The 16,542-nt window shown below is 39.2% G+C and overlaps 1 protein-coding gene across 3 annotated transcripts in view; it reads left to right on the top strand.

Moving 5' to 3' along the window:
• The window catches only part of LOC128656085 (alpha-1,4-N-acetylglucosaminyltransferase-like), a 202,001-nt gene that overhangs the window by 134,679 nt on the left and 50,780 nt on the right, over positions 1–16,542 (top strand). The window contains exon 2 of one of the 3 annotated variants that reach the window (XM_053709772.1): positions 10,112–10,299. The exons of the other annotated variants lie outside the window; for them this stretch is intronic. The gene's annotated coding sequence lies outside the window, so the exon portion shown is untranslated. The remainder of the gene's footprint in view (positions 1–10,111; positions 10,300–16,542) is intronic. 3 annotated transcript variants of the gene reach the window in all.

The following is a 16,542-nucleotide window of genomic DNA, read 5'->3' as shown; positions in this document are numbered from 1 at the left end:
GGTCAGTTTCCAGACTAAATTTCTCCAAACCCACTAGATAACGCTGAAAGCGCTCACAGGCCCAAACTGCAGCCAGGCACTCTTTCTCAATTTGAGCGTATTTTGACTCCGCAGCCGTCAGTGTGCGGGAACAGTAGGCGATGGGCTGTAGTTTGTTGTCATTCAGCTGCAGGAGTGCAGCCCCCAACCCATAACTGCTTGCATCAGCACTAACCACAGTCTTTTTTGAAGGGTCGTAGAACCCCAGCACTGGGGCAGACCCCAGCAGTGACTTGGCATGCAGGAACGCTTTTTCCTGTGAGGGTCAACAGACCCAGGCAACATCTTTCTTAAGCAACTCTGTGATAGGGTGTAAAACTGTAGATAAATCTGGAAGAAACTTGCCCACGTAATTTACAAGGCCCAATATCTGTCTCAGCTCATGTACATCAGAAGGGCTTTTCATCTGTTTAATAGCCCAAATTTTCTCGGGGTCCGGCTTGATGCCATCCCTGTTGATGATATGCCCAAAGTAGCATAATTCAATTTTCCTAAAATGACATTTTTCTTTATTCAGCTTCAGCCCAGACTCTTTGATAGCCTGCAGCACACAACTCAAATGCTGATCATGCTCCTCCACTGTAGACCCATACACTAGAATGTCGTCCATGACGACCGCTGTGCCCACGTGGCCACTCAGGAGAGAACTCATTTCCCTTTGAAAGATTTCAGGAGCCGAGGATATCCCAAAGGAGAGTCTGCAGAAGCAGAACCGACCTACCGGTGTGATAAAGGTAGTCCGTTTGCGGCACTTTGGATCCAGGGGGATCTGCCAAAAGCCGCTAGAAGCGTCTAATGTGGAAAAGAACTTCGCCCCAGCCAACTTCGGGGCTATATCTTCCAATGTCGGCAGCACAAATCTCTCCCTCTTCACTGCCTCATTCAACCTTTTCAGGTCCACACAGATGCGCACCTTTCCGTTTTTCTTTGCAACTGGAACAATGGGGGCACACCAATCAGTTGCTTCAACAACCTCTTCAATAACCCCCATAGACTTCATGCACATGAGCTCTTTCTCCACTTGAGGCATGAGCGGGAACAGAATTCTACGAGGAGTAGAAATACTGTATGGGACTGCGTCACTTTTAAGTGCTATACGGACAGGTTTGCAGTTCAGTAGGCCCAACTCGCCAAACATATCTTCAGAGATCTCATTCACTCTGGCCACGAGGCCCAAGTCACAGGCTGCTTTTCTGCTCAATAAACTGTTAACACACTGACCTCGGATCACATGCACCCACATGGTGAACTTCCTCTGTTTGTACTCACAGCTGGCAAGAAATTTCCCCACACAATCAATGCGGCCACCCGGACTATGGACATTTGTAGTAACCTTCGCCAGCTGGGGCTGTCGAGGCAGTTTCATAAATTCAGCAAAAGACATTACAGTGATATCTGCTCCTGTGTCAATCTTAAAATCAACTTTGGCTCCCATTACAGTAAAAGTAACTTTCCAATCTTCCTCTGAGCTTGTCCGTTCCACAACAGACCCCACAAAAGACATATCCTGACCCTCCTGGTCACTGTCCACCTGCATCTCTTTAATGTATTCAGTTTTACACACCACTTCAAAATGGCCTATTCTGTTACATTTTCTGCATCTTTTATCTCTGGCCGGGCATATAGCACTCTGATCATGAGCCCGGTAGCACCATGTGCATCGGCCATGTTGCGCCCATCCACTTCTAGGCCTTTCCAGTACTTTAGATCTACCGCTCACACTGTGCCTTTCACTAGTAATTTTCCTAGACTGTTGCACTTCATCCACAATACTCTCAGACCTCAGATCAGCACTTTGCTTTTTCACCAGTTCACTCTGGCGGGCCATCCTAATAGCCCAGTCTAACGTTAAATCAGGCTCTAACTGCAGCTTCAGGGAGACTTCAGCATCTGCAATTCCAATAACTATTCTGTCTCTGATTTGCTCTTCTTTAGCAACACCAAACTCACAGAATTCAGCTAATTCATACAGGCTGCGCACAAATGACTCCACAGATTCTCCCACACGATTACGTTTGTGAAAACAAGCTCTCTCATGAATCACATTTCTTTTGGGCACAAAGTGGGCACTGAGTTTATCCATAACTATATCAAAGTTAACTTCTTCCCCTTCTTGGAAAGTAAAAGCATTGAACACTGGCTCTACATCTTTCCCCATGGAGTATAAAAGAGAATTAACTTGTACTTCACCACTCTCCTTGTTCAGTTTGGATGCAATCCTGAAGCGCTGAAACCGCTGACCCCATGTGGGCCAAGCTGCAGGCTGAGAAAAATCAAAAGGCTCAGGTGGGGTAAACTTTGACATTGCAATCGATCAGGAACAGAAGCGCAGTCCAGAACTTCTGACACCATGTTATGAGATGCAGGACATATGCAGGACACAGCAATGATGGTACAACTCTATTTTATTGCAGAGCATAACAATACACATCTAGTCAGGTTGATTGTACTAAACTAACTGCGACACAGACACCGGACCTAAGCCCCGCCCACATACTAGTGACATCACATCCTGCTCTCATCACAATAAGTTTAGATGCTGTCCCATTTTTGGTGAACAACCTGGGTTGTTCTTGCTGATTGGTGGATAAATTCATCAACCAATAAAAAAGTGCTGTCCAAAGTCCTGAACCAAAAAAAAAAAAAAGCTTAAATGCCTTATTTTTCAAATAAAGATATCAAGAGAATGAAGACAAATTGATAATAGGAGTAAATAAGAAAGTTGCTTAAAATTGCATGCTCTATCTGAATCACAAAAGAAAAAAATTGGATTCAGTGTCCCTTTAAATCTAAAGGTAAGTTTTAATTTATTATAAGATAGGGATGAGTTAATATTTAATATAAAGTTAGCGGGTTTTTAGGTTTAGGGTTAATAGGTTCATTTAGTTTATGGCGATGTGGGGGGTTGGTGGTTTAGGGGTTAATAGGTTTAGTAAGTGGTAGTGATGCGGGAGGCCAGGGGTTTAGGGGTTAATACATGTATTTAGCTGCGGTGGGCTCCGGGATCGGAGGTATGGGGTTAACACATTTAGTTAGTTGTAGCGGTGTTGGGGAGCGGTGGAATAGGGGTTAATAAGTTTATTAGAGTTGCGGTGGGCTCCGGGAGCGGCGGGATAGGGGTTAAACATTTTAGTACATTGGTGGTGTTTAGTGACAGGGTATAAATAAAGCTGGGAAAAAGCCAAATAGCAGCGAGATCGATGACTGTTAGTTAACAACAGTCCGCTGCTCATTGCCGCGTGGCTTTTTGACAGCTTTTTATATAAATATGGAGAGCGTATTCAGGTCCGCAGCTGCAATGTTAGGCGTTGTCAGGCGAGCGTATTGGTGCCGTCGAATGCAAGTAAGTTGACGGCTTGATAAGTAGGCCTCTATATCTGCACATTTGAGCTATGACCTGCTACATATCTGTTTTTTGCTAAAACTAGACATTTGCTGAAAGACAAATAAATGGTTAAAGTGCATCCTTTATCTGCACATTTGAGCTATGACCTGCTACATATCTGTTTCTAGCTAAAACTAGACATTTGCTAAAAGACAAATAAAAGGTTAAAATGCATGCTATATCTGCACATTTGAGCTATGACCTGCTACATATCTGTTTCTCGCTAAAACTAGACATTTGCTAAAAGAGAAAAAAATTGTTAAAGTGCATCCTATATCTGCACATTTTGCACATTACACAAACACAACTTTTTGAGAACATTACAGTGGCAATTATCTATCTTCTGAACCATGCTGTGCACAAGTACTCACCAACGAGCCACCCATGGGGAAACTGTCTATTCTCAAACTGCCGCCAGAGGGACGACTGTCTGAGGATACGGTCATCATGACTAGTCCCCCCGAAATTCGCAAACACATTCATAATTCTCATCTGTGCGTCACAAATGAACTGCACGTTTAAAGTATGAAAGTGTTTGCAATTTTGGTAGGCCCTCTTCTGCTGGAGCCTGCAGTGCAATATGGGTGCAATGTATTGCTCCCAAAACATTGGGCATTTCAGCTATTGCATAGAATTCCCTCTTGAGTCGCCTCCAATTCATTTTGAGGGAATCCTACATAAAGCCTACTCATTCTTATCATGGCGTTCAGAAACCTTTCAAAAACCACAGAGAAGGTACACTGAGACAACCCAGATATGCACCCCTCTGAGAACTGAAAGCTTCCGGATGCCAGGACATGTATGCAGCATAGCATCTTGGACATGCCAGGGATTACAGTGTGCATACGTCTGCGTGGCTCCAGATGAGGCTTCAGTACATCATACAGGCTCAAGAGCTGCTGTCTATATTTGTTGAAAACCTCGAAGACGCTCATATTATCCAAGGTGAGCCTCACCCTGTGAACACGAGAACCCCTAATCAGACGTTCCCCACACCTCTCTTGAAGACGCAGAGCCCGCCTGATTCTGTTGTACAAAACTTGTCCAACAGCACCTACACAATCTAACTGAGGGTTATCCATATTTGCAAAGCCAAGCAGCACAAAGCCAAACAGCAGAGTAAACACACAAGGAGTAGCAAGGTATGCAAACACACAAATGCAATTTGATACAGTGTCGATCACAAGGGACGCTTTGGCCATGGTGTTTGGGTGATTTATAGTGCAAAATGTCCAATGGTAGCATGTTCGTAATGATTGCTGATTGTATACACTTTATTGTATCTGAGCAGCGCAGATGCTTTCAAAGTGGGCGTTTTTTTTGCGTTTGTTGAAAATACTTAAAATACATATGGCTAGATTTAGAGTTTTGTCGGTAACGACCCGCGTAGCTAACGCTGGCTTTTTTCTGGCCGCACCTTTTAAATAACTCTGGTATTGAGAGTCCACAGAATGGCTGCGTTAGGCTCCAAAAAAGGAGCGTAGAGCATATTTAACGCAACTTCAACTCTCGATACCAGAGTTGCTTACGGACGCGGCCAGCTTCAAAACAAGCTTGTGCACGATTCCCCCGTAGGAAACAATGGGGCTGTTTGAGCTGAAAAAAAACCTAACACCTGCAAAAAAGCCGCGTTCAGCTCCTAACGCAGCCCCATTGTTTCCTATGGGGAAACACTTCCTACGTCTGCACCTAACACCCTAACATGTACCCCGAGTCTAAACACCCCTAACCTTACACTTATTAACCCCTATTCTGCCGCCCCCACTATCGCTGACCCCTGCATATTATTTTTAACCCCTAATCTGCCGCTCCGTAAACCACCGCTACTTACATTATCCCTATGTACCCCTAATCTGTTGCCCCTAACACCGCCGACCCATATATTATATTTATTAACCCCTAATCTGCCCCCCACAACGTCGCCTCCACCTGCCTACACTTATTAACCCCTAATCTGCTGAGCGGACCGCACCGCTATTATAATAAAGTTATTAACCCCTAATCCGCCTCACTAACCCTATAATAAATAGTATTAACCCCTAATCTGCCCTCCCTAACATCGCCGACACCTAACTTCAAACATTAACCCCTAATCTGCCGACTGGAGCTCACCGCTATTCTAATAAATTTATTAACCCCTAAAGCTAAGTCTAACCCTAACACTAACACCCCCCTAAGTTAAATATAATTTAAATCTAACGAAATAAATTAACTCTTATTAAATAAATTATTCCTATTTAAAGCTAAATACTTACCTGTAAAATAAATCCTAATATAGCTACAATATAAATTATATTTATATTATAGCTATTTAGGATTTATATTTATTTTACAGGTAACTTTGTATTTATTTTAACCAGGTACAATAGCTAAAATAGTTAAAATAATTACAAAATTACCTGTAAAATAAATCCTAACCTAAGTTACAATTACACCTAACACTACACTATCAATAAATAACTTAAATAAAATACCTACAAAAACCTACAATTAAACATAACACTACACGATCAATAAATTAATTAAATACAATATCTACAAATAAATACAATGAAATAAACTAACTAAAGTACAAAAAATAAAAAAGAACTAAGTTACAAAAAATAAAAAAATATTTACAAACATCAGAAAAATATTACAACAATTTTAAACTAATTACACCTACTCTAAGCCCCCTAATAAAATAACAAAGACCCCCAAAATAAAAAAATGCCCTACCCTATTCTAAATTACTAAAGTTCAAAGCTCTTTTACCTTACCATCCCTGAACAGGGCCCTTTGCGGGGCATGCCCCAAAGAATTCAGCTCTTTTGCCTGTAAAAAAAACACATACAATACACCCCCCCAACATTACAACCCACCACCCACATACCCCTAATCTAACCCAAACCCCCCTTAAATAAACCTAACACTAAGCCCCTGAAGATCTTCCTACCTTATCTTCACCATACCAGGTTCACCGATCGATCCAGAAGAGCTCCTCCGATGTCCTGATCCAAGCCCAAGCGGGGGGCTGAAGATGTCCATGATCCGGCTGAAGTCATCATCCAAGCGGGAGCTGAAGAGGTCCATGATGCGGCTGAAGTCTTCTATCAATGGCATCTTCAATCTTCTTTCTTCCGGATCCATCTTGCAGACCTCCGACGCGGAACATCCTGTTGGCCTGACGGACTACCGACAAATGAAGGCTCCTTTAAGGGACGTCATCCAAGATGGCGTCCCTCGAATTCCGATTGGCTGATAGGATTCTATCAGCCAATCTGAATTAAGGTAGGAAAATTCTGATTGGCTGATGGAATCAGCCAATCAGAATCAAGTTCAATCCGATTGGCCGATCCGATCAGCCAATCAGATTGAGCTCGCATTCTATTGGCTGATCGGAACAGCCAATAGAATGCGAGCTCAATCTGATTGGCTGATCGGATCAGCCAATCGGATTGAACTTGATTCTGATTGGCTGATTCCATCAGCCAATCAGAATTTTCCTACCTTAATTCCGATTGGCTGATAGAATCCTATCAGCCAATCGGAATTCGAGGGACGCCATCTTGGATGACGTCCCTTAAAGGAGCCTTCATTCGTCGGTAGTCCATCGGGCCAGCAGGATGTTCCGCGTCGGAGGTCTGCAAGTTGGATCCGGAAGAAAGAAGATTGAAGATGCCGTTGATAGAAGACTTCAGCCAGATCATGGACCTCTTCAGCTCCCGCTTGGATGATGACTTCAGCCGGATCATGGACCTCTTCAGCTCCTGCTTGGATGATGACTTCAGCCAGATCATGGACATCTTCAGCCCCCCGCTTGGGCTTGGATCAGGACATCGGAGGAGCTTTTCTGGATCGATCGGTGAACCTGGTATGGTGAAGATAAGGTAGGAAGATCTTCAGGGGCTTAGTGTTAGGTTTATTTAAGGGGGTTTTGGGTTAGATTAGGGGTATGTTGGTGGTGGGTTGTAATGGTGGGGCGGTATTCTATGTGTTTTTTTACAGGCAAAAGAGCTGAATTCTTTGGGGCATGCCCCGCAAAGGGCCCTGTTCAGGGCTGGTAAGGTAAAAGAGCTTTGAACTTTAGTAATTTAGAATAGGGTAGGGCATTTTTTAATTTTGGGGGTCTTTGTTTTTTTATTAGGGGGCTTAGAGTAGGTGTAATTAGTTTAAAATTGTTGTAATATTTTTCTGATGTTTGTAAATATTTTTTTATTTTTTTGTAACTTAGTTCTTTTTTATTTTTTGTACTTTAGTTAGTTTATTTCATTGTATTTATTTGTAGATATTGTATTTAATTAATTTATTGATAGTGTAGTGTTAGGTTTAATTGTAGGTAATTGTAGGTATTTTATTTAATTAATTTATTGATAGTGTAGTGTTAGGTTTAATTGTAATTTAGGTTAGGATTTATTTTACAGGTAATTTTGTAATTATTTTAACTATTTTAGCTATTGTACCTAGTTAAAATAAATACAAAGTTACCTGTAAAATAAATATAAATCCTAAAATAGCTATAATATAAATATAATTTATATTGTAGCTATATTAGGATTTATTTTACAGGTAAGTATTTAGCTTTAAATAGGAATAATTTATTTAACAAGAGTTAATTTATTTCGTTAGATTTAAATTATATTTAACTTAGGGGGGTGTTAGTGTTAGGGTTAGACTTAGCTTTAGGGGTTAATAAATTTATTAGAATAGCGGTGAGCTCCAGTCGGCAGATTAGGGGTTAATGTTTGAAGTTAGGTGTCGGCGATGTTAGGGAGGGCAGATTAGGGGTTAATACTATTTATTATAGGGTTAGTGAGGCGGATTAAGGGTTAATAACTTTATTATAATAGCGGTGCGGTCCGCTCGGCAGATTAGGGGTTAATAAGTGTAGGCAGGTGGTGGCGACGTTGTGGGGGGGCAGATTTGGGGTTAATAAATATAATATAGGGGTCGGCGGTGTTAGGGGCAGTAGATTAGGGGTACATAAGGATAACGTAAGTAGCGGCGCCTTGCGGTCGGAAGATTAGGGGTTAATTATTGTAGGTAGCTGGCGGCGACGTTGTGGGGGGAAGGTTAGGGGTTAATAAATATAATACAGGGGTCGGCGGTGTTAGGGGCAGCAGATTTGGGGTACATAAGGATAACGTAGGTGGCGGTCGGCAGATTAGGGGTTAAAAAAATGTAATCGAGTGGCGGCGATGTGGGGGGACCTTGGTTTAGGGGTACATAGGTAGTTTATGGGTGTTAGTGTACTTTAGAGCACAGTAGTTAAGAGCTTTATAAACCGGCGTTAGCCCAGAAAGCTCTTAACTACTGACTTTTTTCTGCGGCTGGAGTTTTGTCGTTAGATTTCTAACGCTCACTTCAGACACGACTCTAAATACCGGAGTTAGAAAGATCCCATTGAAAAGATAGGATACGCAATTGACGTAAGGGGATCTGCGGTATGGAAAAGTTGCGGCTGAAAAGTGAGCGTTAGACCCTTTCCTGACTGACTCCAAATACCGGTGGTAGCCTAAAACCAGCGTTAGGAGCCTCTAACGCTGGTTTTCACGGCTACCGCCAAACTCTAAATCTAGGCCCTAGTAAACTCAATCTTATATTAAAAACCACACGTCCACACTAACATGAGTCAAAGTGCATACTTGTGTATAATGTGTTCATAGACATGGCATAGAATGCTTCAATATTGTTGCATAACGATAAAGTAACGGCTGACATCTATAATATATATATATATATATATATGATTGTCGAGATTTCAATATTTTACGTGTCCCATTGAAATCGCAATAATAATGAAGATCTTCCATACCTCTTGTTTACATATATGCAATATTGAGTGAGAAACTGATGAAAGGGGCAGTAAATTCCTAATGCTCGTATCTGTATGGTTGAAGCTTAGATTGATGTCATCATATTAGCAGCATGCCTGTCTAGTTTCCAAAACTTCTTTCTCTTGTTCTAGTTTGCAACATTCTTATTGTGTGATGATTAAAAAGATAATTATTTTGTTGTTGTGTGATGTGTGTTATGTACATATATGTATGTATTTTGATTCTCTCCCACATATGTTCATTTATATACAGCAGTATAGCATTGTTGTTCCTTGCAAAAAAGCGACAACTAGAATATTTATTAATGATATCTTATAATTATAAGTAATTTCTAATGGTATATCATATTGAAATCCTGATGTTAAAGGGAAACTAAAGCCGTAATTTATCTTTTATGATTCAGAGAGAGAATCCGATGTTAAACAACCTTCCAATGTACTTCTATTATGTAAATGTGTTCATTGTTTATATATCGTTTGTTGAATGAATAGCAATGCACATGTGTGAGGCAATCACAGAAGGCATCTATGTGCAGTCACCAATCATCATCTGCTGAGCCTATCTAGATATGCTGTTCATCAAAGCATATGAAGAGAATAAATCAAATGATATAATAGACGTAAATGAGACAACTGTTTAAAATTGGCTACTGTTTCTGAATAAGGAAATCTAAAAAAAAAATTTATGTCAGTTTAAATATGTGTTAATTCTTGAAACTGATTTCGTATTGGTGATGATAGAATTGATCATGATTTATAGTTGATGTAATGTAATTTCATAACATTTTTTGATGTTGCAGTGATGTTGATAAATGTAAAACACCTAACTCCAGTGTCAAATAGTATATTTCCTGATTTATTTGTTATTGCAGGACCTACTCAAGAATGAATAAATTAGCGATACAATTATAACGCTGCCATTACGAGTTTAAAATGAGAAAATGATTGCGTGCGTTACGGAAAGAGGCCGGTCGCGTGCACAAGCACGTATTCCCACAAAAAGTCAACAGAGGATAGAAATTGAAAGAAAAAGACTTCCAACACTTCCACACAACGTAAAGTGAGTGACGTCATGTCATTCTGTAAAAAAGTACCTGAAATTGTGATAATGTTGACAGAGAGAGATTTAGTTAGTTATATTAGTTTAAAAATTGTGAGACCCAAAGTTTCTTTTCAGAGCCATTAACCCCTAGCTTGCCAGGGATCACTACAAATCAATGGCTCTTGCACAAATGCACTTTTTTGCCCTGTGCATTTTTCTTAGGGGTTATTTGTTTTTGTAATTTTTTGTGAGACCCAAAGGCTCTTTTCAGAGCCATTTAGCTAGTTTAAATTAACTTTTGTAAAAAATTGTAAGACCCAAAGGCCCTTTTCAGAGTCATTAACCACTATCTTGCCAGTGATCACTATAAATCACTGGCTCTTGCACAAAAGCACTTTTTTGCTCTGTGTATTTTTTTAGGGGTTAATTTTTTTTTTTTGTGAGACCCAAAGGCTCTTTTCAGAGACATTTAGTAAATGTAGTTAATTTAAATTAAAATTTTGTATTGATTTTTCTTTTTTTAGCAATTTTTTTTCTCTGTGACAAATAAAAATAAATCATGTCACAGAGAACATATAGTGCTGAGGAGGCATATGTCATCTTTGCGTCAGAGTCAGTCCCTGCTATATGCTCAGATACATCATTAGATACAGTCTCAATGAATAGTGATGGTATCTGTGGCTGCTACTACCCCTGTTAGCCCCCCTGCTAGAAGGAGACGTGTTACTCCACCTGCCATTGCTGCTGAAGGGTGGGTAATTTCACATTAATTTGATACAGCATTCACTTTTTCTTTGTTGAGGGGTACGGAATATAGAACTTGCCAGGTTCCCTTATCCAGTATGAAACATATGAATTCCAGCCTCCAAACTTCTCATAAAAGACCTTTATTTTCACATGGGATCCAAAGCAAACAATACAACATTTCAGGCCTTTGCTAGGCCCTTAGTCATGTATGACACGAATGGCCTAGCAAAGGCCTGAAATGTTGTATTGTTGGATTTTGGACCCCATATGAAAAATAAAGGTCTTTTTATGAGAAGTTTGAAGGCTGGAATTCATATGTTTCATACTGGAGAAGAGTGGTTAATGCTTCATCACCAGAGGCCAGATATCCCACCCTTTACAGCAAATCCTGGCATCAATGTGGATGTGGCAGGATTTTGCCCCCAACACTTTATGGAGATGTTTCTAGGCAATGATGTATTGGGGAACATTGTCGCCCAAACTAATTTATATACTCATCAGTTCCATGCTGCAAAGCCTGACTCATATTTGGCAAAGCAGCAATGGGCCCCCATCAATGTGCCAGAATTTAAAAAATTCTGGGCATTGACTTTGCTGAGGGGCATAATAAAGAAACCCTCCCTCTCCTCCTACTGGAGCAGTAACCCCATCTGCTCAACCCCCATTTTTTTTTTCTCAGTGTATGTCCGGGAAGAGGTATGAAATGATTCTACATTTCATGCACTTCAGCGACAACAGCATGTGCCCCCCTAGGGAGCATCCCCAGTTTGACAGGCTGTATAACATCCGCCTTCTGATTACCCACTTTGCTGCCAGGTTTTCAGAGGCTTATACACCTGGAAGGAATATATGTATGTATGAATCCCTGATGAAGTATAAGGGAAGGTTGGGATTCAAGCAGTACATTCCTTCCAATCACTCCAGATATGGAGTAAAGGCGTATAAGCTCTGTGAGAGCAATACTGGGTATATTCAGGCCTTCCGGATGTATGAGGGAAAGGATAGCCACCTTGAACCTCCAGGTTGACCAGAACATATTGGAACCACTGGCAAGATTGTTTGGCACCTGATATTACCCCTAATGAACAAAGGGTACCACTTGTATTTAGATATTTTTTATACAAGGGTTATATATTTTATACCGAGATATAAAATATAAATAAGATGCACCTATGAATGGTGCAGGAATAGTGTGAATTGTGTGTTGTGAGGTAATAGAATGTGAAAACCTCAATATAGATAGATAATTTCAGTGAAAGTGTCAATCTTTATCGCAAAATAATAGTGATGTTGTTTTCTGCGTACGAACAGAAATTCTAAAATGAGAGCTATTGAGTAAAATGTGTGTAGCAACAAAAAAAAATGTGTGTATCCCTAAAAATATGAAATAGTAGCGTGTGCCAAACTATCAGTTATATAAAATAGTAGCGTGTGCCAAACTGTCAGTTACAAACAATAATCAAACAGAGTAAGTGTTCTTTCTGTTGGAAACATAAATCATAACCAGTGGTATAAGTTGTATAACAAAAAAAGTTCATACAAATGTTCAAAAAGCAAACCAAAATGTTCGTGATTTGTGATGGGTCTGCATAAAAATACAGGAGTTCAGTGTAATTGGGCTGCTTCTCTTGGTGCTGGCGGTGAATCAGATATCTATAGGGTAAAATAAAAAAGAGAGCGCCTCATAGTGCAGATATCTCTGTGCAATTGGAAAATAGAGTGTAGTGTTATCCAGTGGAAAGGTACTCACAAGTGAAGTGGCACTTTTCGTTAAAAAAGTGCAAGCAGGCAGGCTGACATTTGCAGCAGTTAGTACGCTGGCCAGAAAGGTGCAGTGAAGTCCGGGGGGGTCTCGCTGTCAAGATCTCATCAGACAGGACCCTGGTGGTGTTTGGAAACATGCTCCACGGAAGTCGTCTTTGTCCCGGTACGGAATAGATCCGTTGTTAGAGGACTGGTAAAAGCCGATCAAAACGTGTCAGTAACGTCTCACAGGTTATAAAAGCTGACAAGAAAAGGAAATAGTCCAAACTTGGTAATTTAAAACAAATTTAATAGAGCTAATAACGCGTTTCTCGGCCGCTAGCTCCTGGCCGTTTCATCAGATAGGTTACATGCATGGTTGCAAAGTACATTTAATAAGGTGTACATGTCACCTCATTGGATGAATGAAAACCAATAGAGACGTTTGTAACATTGTTGCAAAGATACATTTCGTTAGACATTTTTTGGTATTTTTTGATAAGAAAAATTTGTCTTAGTAACTAAGGAGAAAGTTACTAATACCAGAAATGTCTTTTTGATTAAAATGAATAAATGGTAAATCTAAAGGATTACTGATTTAAAAAATATATATAGATTAAGAAAGCAGATATTTAAAAAAGTTTTCTATAGGAAACACATAATGGTTAATCTTCTTAACGGGGGATCCATATAAAGAATCCGCCGTCTATAGCACATCTAGTAAACCTGAAGTAGAAACAATAGTGACAGACCTAGTTTCTATGTTTTCGTTTGTTGAAAAAGATGGTAAATTACCGATATCTATGTGAGAACCGGATGATTACTCACACTGATCTTAATAATGATTCGTTTGTTGAAGAAAATGACCAATGGCTGAAATCTAAATGAAACCTAGCAGTTTTCTATAGCAAATCTAGTAGACCTGAAATGGAGACAATAGTGACAAACCTAGTTCCTATGTTGTCGTTCGTTGAAAGGGATGGTAAATTACCGATATCTATGTGAGAAACGGATGATTACTCACACTGATCTTAATAATGATTAATTTATTGGAGACGATGACCGATTGCTAAGATCTATATGAAAACCAAACGGTTACTAATACCATAATTTTAGTAATGGTATGTGTGAAATCTGTGTAAAGAGCAAAAAATATTGATTATAACAATTGGGTATATAAAAGGCATTTTTGAAGTCTCACTGGATTTAATAAGGAATATGTTTCACCAGGAGGGGGCTAAAAAATAATAAAAAACTATAAATTAACAGATTAATGGTTATGTGTATATGAGAGAATGGAAGTATTTGTTTAATGAACTGTATGAAAGGCGTGAACGTATAGAGGAAATGGAAAAGGAACAGAGAATGTGAGGAGAGGAGCAAAGGATATATTATTTAAAAAACTCAATGATGATGCAAATTTAGTTAAAGGCGGCCAAGTCCAAATTAGAATTGAGGCACGCTGGATGCAGAGTTATAAGTTCATGTATCCAGAAAGTCTTGCATTGTCTGAGTTGAATCAGTCTATTATAGTCGGTGGATGGGGGAATAAAGTCTATGGGATAGAATTTGAAGATGGAAGGATTTCCTCCATGTTTGTTGAGACAATGTTCGGGTACACTATGTTTAATGGTTATCTTTTTGCAATTTTTACAGTTACGCCAATGTTCACCCCAACGTGTTCTTGCTTTTCTAGAGGTGCGGCCCATATACTGGACCCCACAAATACATTCCAAGACATATATAACAAAGCTAGAATTGCAATTTAAAAATCTGGTTATTTCAAAGGTTCCCCTGTTGAGAATGATTTAAAAGTTTTCTTTCCGGATGTGATGTATTTACATGTTAAACATCTTTTGGTGCCACATTTGTATACTCCTACTTGTCTTAGAAATGGGTTTGGTTTTCCATTTTTGTTTTTGTTAAAATGAGAGTTTATATTTAACTTTTTTGCTGGGGGCTAATCTTCCTCTTAAAGTGGGGGCTCTAGTATATACAATGCGAGGGCGATCGGCTAGAAGAGGTTTTAGAATAGGGTCTCTGCGAACAATGTGCCAATGTTTGTTCAAGATGTGATAAATTTGTCAATAGTTATTATTATATTGGGTAATGAATAAAGGGTCCAAATGAACTGAGTTATTTTTGTTTGAATTTTTATTTTTATTTGATGCAAAGTTTTTTTCTAGGAGAGAGTTTCTATCTAATAGTCTCACTTTATTTAAACAATGGTCTAAACGTTTTTTTGGGTAGCCTTTGTCAACAAATCTCTCGTAGATAATGCCACTCTGCTGTTCAAAGGTTTCTGGGTGTGTGCAATTTCGTTTAATTCTTTCGAATTGACTGTAGGGAATATTAGATAACCATTTTTTATGATGGTTACTAGTAAAGTTTAGATAGCTGTTGCTATCGACTTGTTTGAAAAATGTTTTAGAACAGAACATGCCCTCATTATCCCAACTTAATGTTAGGTCTAAAAAAATCAATTGATTTTTCTTGCAAAATTGATGTGAAACTGAGGCCCATTTCATTCTCATTGAGGGATGTGACAATGGCTGTGGCTGATGTTTGATCTCCTCTCCATAGAAAAATAAGGTTGTCTATATAACGGCCATAGAACACCAGACTCGCCCCCATTGAGGATTTATAGATGTAATTTTCCTCAAACATGCCCATGAAAAGGTTGGCAAAACTGGGGGCTAATCTGGTGCCCATGGCCGTTCTCTTAATTTGTAGAAAAAAAGAATCTTGGTGCATAAAATAGTTATGTTGAAGAATATATTCAATACACTCCAAAATAAAGTCTTCTTTGGATCTCCTGTGATGTTGGAGCACTTTACTCCAATATAGCGCACCAATTAGGACTTAAAGCCATTTCTCTGTTTTTAAATAGGGACCAATATATGCCTGATATACAAAAGGACTTTATTTTGGAATGTATTGAATAAATTCTTCAACATAACTATTTTATGTACCAAGATTCTTTTTTTTTCTGCAAATTAAGGGAATGGCCATGGGCACCAGATTCACCCCCAGTTTTGCCAACCTTTTCATGGGCATGTTTGAGGAAAATTACATCTATAAATCCTCAATGGGGGCGAGTCTGGTGTTCTATGGCCGTTATATAGACAACTTTATTTTTCTAGATTTTTTAGACCTAACATTAAGTTGGGATAATGAGGGCATGTTCTGTTTTAAAACATTTTTCAAACAAGTCGATAGCAACAGCTATCTAAACTTTACTAGTAACCATCATAAAAAATGTTTATCTAATATTCCCTACAGTCAATTCGAAAGAATTAAACGAAATTGCACACACCCAGAAACCTTTGAACAGCAGAGTGGCATTATCTACGAGAGATTTGTTGACAAAGGTTACCCAAAAAAACTTTTAGACTATTGTTTAAATAAAGTGAGACTATTAGATAGAAACTCTCTCCTAGAAAAAAACTTTGCATCAGATAAAAATAAAAATTCAAACAAAAATAACTTAGTTCATTTGGACCCTTTATTCATTACCCAATATAATAATAACTATTGACAAATTTATCACATCTTGAACAAACATTGGCACATTGTTCGCAGAGACCCTATTCTAAAACCTCTTCTAGCCGATCGCCCTCGCATTGTATATACTAGAGCCCCCACTTTAAGAGGAAGATTAGCCCCCAGCAAAAAAGTTAAACATAAGAATATAAACTCTCATTTTAACAAAAACAAAAATGGAAAACCAAACCCATTTCTAAGACAAGTAGGAGTATACAAATGTGGCAC

The sequence above is a fragment of the Bombina bombina genome, chromosome 4 (assembly GCF_027579735.1).
Source record: "Bombina bombina isolate aBomBom1 chromosome 4, aBomBom1.pri, whole genome shotgun sequence".
NCBI lineage: Eukaryota > Metazoa > Chordata > Amphibia > Anura > Bombinatoridae > Bombina > Bombina bombina.
The sequence above is the reverse complement of the archived record's forward strand: the minus strand, read 5'-3'. Positions and strand labels throughout refer to the sequence as shown.